The sequence below is a fragment of the Musca autumnalis genome, unplaced genomic scaffold (genome assembly GCF_047663935.1).
Source record: "Musca autumnalis isolate F117 unplaced genomic scaffold, ASM4766393v1 scaffold_4, whole genome shotgun sequence".
In the NCBI taxonomy this organism is placed as follows: domain Eukaryota; kingdom Metazoa; phylum Arthropoda; class Insecta; order Diptera; family Muscidae; genus Musca; species Musca autumnalis.
The window spans coordinates 10,536,808-10,542,807 of NW_027411977.1; the positions used below are offsets into that span (position 1 = coordinate 10,536,808).

At 35.5% G+C, this 6,000-nt stretch overlaps 1 long non-coding RNA gene across 1 annotated transcript; it reads right to left on the reverse strand.

Annotated features, from left to right (window-relative positions):
- Positions 1-1,690: 1,690 nt before the first annotated feature.
- LOC141401873 (uncharacterized) lies at positions 1,691-2,162 on the reverse strand. The gene is made up of 3 exons (XR_012412468.1): positions 2,065-2,162; positions 1,942-2,005; positions 1,691-1,878 (listed from the first exon to the last, which is right to left on the reverse strand). It is a non-coding gene; the product is annotated as an uncharacterized lncRNA (long non-coding RNA).
- Between the last annotated feature and the right edge of the window lie 3,838 nt (positions 2,163-6,000).

Genomic DNA, 6,000 nt, shown 5'->3' on the forward strand with positions numbered 1-6,000 from the left:
GGATTAGGATTTAAAATCAAAAATGTTGCGGAGGAGGTACTTGAAGGAATGGATCGATCAGGAAGCATGGACTTGTCGACGGAAAACATAATATGGCTCAAGACAGGGCCACAACGAGCAGAATCGGTGTACATTTCCAAAAGATCTTCGAAAAGACACTAAACTGAACATAGACACAAATGTTGAACTTTTGTGGGGGAGAAGTTAAACTTAATTTGGACAAAATATTAGGAGATCCAAAGTTCAGACCGTTCAAGAGATAAAATGCAAACCACTTTAGTGACATTTTTAAACATTGGGGGAAGTACCGGAAGTTGTGGACCGGAATTGCCCGTCTTCGAACTGAAACTAAGTTTGGACAAAATATGACGAAGCCAAATTTTGGACCAAACTTTCGTAATGGAGGTAGCGAATACAGGTTGATTCGAGAGCAGGTCTTTAAATGAATTCATCCGAAATTTTGTATGGGAGGTACCCGAAGCAGTGGACAAATATAGTCCATATTCGAAACTGACCTATATCTGTGGACAAATATAATCAATATTCAAACCTTATACATCCTAATATATTTACCAGATATAGGGTAAATATATTAGGATGTATAAAGTATGAACCGAATCTGTCACTCCATTCAAGGGTTATCGTGCGCACAAATTTTCCGCACATTTTTGAACTTTTGTGGGGGAGATACCTGAAGGAGTGGACCGATATGGCTTATCTTCGAACTTAAACTAAGTTTGGACAAAATATTACGAAGACCGAATCGGCAGATCCGTTCGAGAGTTATCTTGCGCACCAACCACTACACACGGTGTCATAGAGGGTTTTAGTATGGACTTGCCACTTATGAAACTTGTACCATCTTATGGAGGCAGTGAATACAAGCTGTTACAACAAAATCAAAGCTATTCAACAGTAGGTCCTAAACTTAACTTTTCCGAAATATTATGTGGGAGGTACCCAAAGGAGTGAAGCGATTGAGTCCATATTGGAACCTCATCTTAAGGTAAGGTCACATTAGGCAAATATTTGCTCTAAATTTGTTTCCTCATATTTGCCCAAACAAATGTGAATTTCATGCAAATTTTTGTTTGCGTTCACATTAGAGGCAAATATTTGGCCTATTTTGTTTGCTCAAACAGTGACAAATAACGCAACGGGCAAACATGTTTGCCATGTGTTCACATTTGAAAAAATATTTTCACCCAAAAACTGTTTGAGCAAACTGTCGACAAACATAAATTTATTTGGACTAGAAAAATAGAAAGAGAGAAATAAAAAATATGGCGTTCGCTTATTGTTTGTTGTGGTGATTGAGAATAAAATACCATATGTTTGGCAATGAGTGCCTTGTCGGAATGAGTTTATTTGCGTATTGTTGCGAATCCCAATAGAAAGTGTCTTCAAGACAACATTGATGACTCGTGCACAACATTTCCAATTCGTTCACGACTCTTTGCAGACAGACCTTTGGGATCGTTGACGACATTTTCACACAAGTGTCCCAGTATTCATGCACGACAACTTGGGCGACAGGGTAAGCGAAATTGTCGTCGACGACAATCTAAATGACTAAAATCCCCGTATTTCGTCGACGACTGTTTCCCCGACCCTGTCTTGCTACTATCCACCGATGACCCAACTAAAGACAATTTCGTTTATGCTGCCGTGTGCCAATTTTTTATTTAATTATAAAATATATAATTTTTACAAAAGAAATTAGTTAAATAATTAATAATAGCCCCCGTAAGTTCTGCACTCCACCATTTTCTTCCAGTTTTACCACGCCACCATTTCCACCATTTTCTTCCAGCTTTACTATGCCTTACATTTCTTACCCCAGCCGACCGAAAAGCGACCTCCCTTTATTTTTGGATTCTGCAAAAAGAAATGATTTTAAATGAATATTGTGAATATCCCCTAAATATTATAAAATCTTACCATAACCAGAGGCTTTGTATTTTACAGTCGCTGGAATTTTCAATGTTCTTCAACCTAAATGCACCTACTCAAAAATAACTTCAATTAATTTTAAAGTATTTAATTCTATTTATTCTAACTTACCGTTTTCTATTTAATTCAATTTGTATAAATAAAAATTGTTTAATCAATAACGCGGTTTCAGATTTTTGTGGCCTCATAATTTTACATTTATTACAAATCAAATTGTATATTTGAATAAATATGTGTACAAATGTTTCAAAGCACACTTTTGAGCATTTTTCGGTTTGTTGCCAAGACACAATGCAAGACATGGTCATGACAATTTCGGAACTTTCGTCAACGAATCGTCGACGATAATGTCATCGAAGACTCGATTTTCTATTGGGATGTATGTACATACATATGTATGTATATGATGGCTAACTGACATTGTGCTTTGGAAAATTATTTTTATTAACAGCTTTTAATTTTTAGTTTGCAATGTAATGTTTTCAAAACCACGGTGCGCCTGAATCAATTTGGAATAGAAAGTGCTTACACCTGGGAAGTTTTTTCGGATTTTGAAATTAGAAAGTTCAATGAAAAATGAAAAAACAAAAAATCGCCTAAGCGATATTTAAATATGTCGCGGTCAAACTTCACATTTTTCGGGTCTTTATAGGCGTTCAAGATTTGGCTTGGAAACCGCAAGTGAAAATGTAGCATTGAAAATACTATACACGATTGACCATTATGAATTTTTCCTATTGTTTACAATGTTTAAGATATAGAAGTTAAAATTGGGACAATGCACTGACTCCATCGACTGCTTATAACTGCATGTGACTGCAATGTCACAATTTAAAGTTATATATCTCAAGAAATATTACAATCTAGGAAAAAATTACAAAAGTTGTAGAGAATATTCACAGCTATAAGATTATCTCTAGTCCAATTTCTATAAGACTCCAAGCAAAATCCTTGAAGAGAATTTCCATTCAAGGCCTTCTTTAGTCCCATTTCGATAGGACTTTCTGTTTCCAAGCAAGATAAAACACCTAAAAACCCCAAAAAAATATGAACTTTAAACGGCAACGCGTTTCAGAATCCACGAAACTTCCTAGGTGTAAGCACCTACCATTTGGTTGAGGCGCACCGTGATAAAGATGTAGTTTTTTTTTTTTTTTTTGTAAAAATTGGCCGACTTCTTGAAGACAATAGACACTAAAAAATAAATCCACGATGTAGTACAATAGCGGTATTCTAATTCCAAAACATCCATCAACGATAGATTCCACAATAAAATTTTGCGTTTTGTCTCTTCAATGTTCCCTTATAAATAACAGCTCTCCTATTCCTATACCTGACAAATAGACACCTAAAATATTATCAAATTTGGTCCAGAGAATTCGGAAAAATTGATTTTGGGCATCATACATACATATATCTTTATATATAAAACTCAATTGTCGTCTGTTGGTAATTGAATCAGTTGAAAACGGCTAGAGCGATTTGGATAATTTTTTGTGGAAATGTTAGTCATAGTCCAGTTTAGGTTTTTATGCTAAGAAAAATTGGCCACGCCCACTTTTCCGCCCACTTTTATAAATATGTTATATCTACGGAACTACTCAATAGATTTTCCTGAAATTTGCAGGGAAAGTAGAGTGATGTCCCCCGGTTGAAATAGGCCACATATTTGGTTGAATTTCGGATCGGGCGGGGTACCTCCCCTATGCCCTATTTTTGTAAAAATGCAATATTTGCAACAATTACAAATGTATCGCCTTGAAAATTAATTTCCGAGTCAATGGCGATTGTGTCTCCGACCTTACGCGCTGGACCTTACGACTGGACAACGCCCACTTTTTTAAATATGTTATATCTACGAAACTACTAAATCGATTTTCCTGAAACTTTCAGCGAATGTACAGGGTTGGTCCCCGATAAAAATAGGCTACATATTTTTTGACTTTCGGATCGGGCGCCCTATTTTTGTAAAAATGCAATATTTGCAACAAATACGAATGTATCGGTTTGGGAATTTATTTGCGAGTAAATTGCGATTGTGTCTCCAACCTTACGTACTTATTTTGTTACTTAAGATCCGACCACGCTCACTTTCACGTTATATCTATAGGGGATTTTCAAGAAAATCGCGATTTGTCTAAACTTTTAAATCTTTATAAATAAAAATCAAATATCGTTCGTTGGTAATGGCATCAGTTGAGAACGGCTGGACCGATTTTCGACTTGGGTTTTTATGCAAAGAAAATTTGACCATGCCCACTTTTTTCAATTTTCTATTTTTATCAATTCTACAAAAACTACTGAACCGATTTTCCTGAAATTGCCAGGGAATGTACAGAGATGATCCCCGCTTAAAATAGGCTACAAATTCAGTTGAATTTCGTAGAGGGCGGGGAACTTCCCCTATACCCTACTTTTTTAAAAATGTTATATTTACAATAATTACAAATGTATCTATTTGGAAGTTAATTTGCGAGACAATTGTGGTTGTGTCTCCGAGATTACCTACTTTTTTAGGAACCAAACACTTGACCATACCCACTTTTTAAAATATGTTACATCTACAAAACTACTGAACCGATATTCGTGAAAATGTCAGAGGCAGGCATATTTTCTTGAATTTTGAAGAGGGCATATTTAAAAAAACGCCTTACCTTTATGAATAAAAATCAAATGCTGTCATAACCCAACTTAGGTTTTTTGGAAAGAAAAGTTTACCACGCCCCCGAAAACAGGTTACATATTTTATTGAATTCCAGAGGGGGCGGGGTACCTCCCCTATGCGATATTTTTAAAAAAAAAAACTTTATATTTGCAAAAATTATGTATGTATCGGAATAAAAATTTACGGATTAATCTACAATCTAGGTACTTCTTTGGGGCCTATTGGCCCGACCAAGCCTGTTTTTTAGTATGTCATAACTCCAATACTACTGAAGGGATTTCCATAAAATTTGCAGCAAAAGCTCAATGTCTGCCGTTGTTATGTGGGGTTCCTTCCCCATGCCTTTCTGTTAAACGCTATATGTATAAGCCAAACTTATGATTATATCGGCTTCAGCATACGTTTTGGTAGGCAATGAAGTTGTGTGCACCGTAGGACCGGACCAGGCCCACTTTTTTAATATGTTATATCTTGAAAACTGATGACCACGCCAACTCTTTTCAAAACATTATTTTTCCAAAACTACTGAACCTAATGTCCCATGGTCCAAAATGCTATATATTTGTAGACGAATTTCGGGGCCTATTTGTTAAACTTATGAGTGCATCAGGTTGCAAATTAGTTTTCGAGATAACGGTGGTTGTCAACCGATCAAGAAAAACTATATATTTACATGTGTACTTACATGGTGAGGTTCAACGGTCCATCAGCCATGAAAAGCTAAAACATATAGGTCTAAATAAGCGGGAGAATTCGATTTAATCATTTTTGTAACTTTTATTATTAGATCGCTTTAGGATAAAGACTAAAGGGCACAAATTGACGAAAAATCCGACAAAGTCCGTAAGAGAAAAGAAAGGTTACAGACAAAATCTAAAATTTAAAATCCTTCTCGGTTTGACAATGGACCGAAGAAGTGAGGTAGATAATACCCACTTTTGAATTAAAACTCATTACGACGGGCTAGCAACGCGGACCGGGGTCTGCTAGTAAACATATATAAATCCCTCACCTTTCAATTGTTTATTTGTTTATTCATTAAATATTCGCTTTGTATTATATATTTACAAGTAATGTTAAATTTTTTATATTCATAATATCCTTTTTTAATAGGTGACAACAATGTCTTTCAGCAGATATTTGCCCTTGTTTGCTCTTACGAAACTTTTGTAAGACCAAATAAATATTTGCACAAATGAGTGAAAAATATTTGCTCAAGAGTGTTCACATTATGGGCAAACTGGAAAATTTTTTGTTTGCTGGCAAATGGTTTTGTTTCCCCAAAATCAGCTGTTTTCTTGTTTGCCCTTGAAAAATATTTGCTGGTCAGATTGAAGCAAACAAATATTTGTCATTTTTTGGCAAATATTTGCCTAATGTGA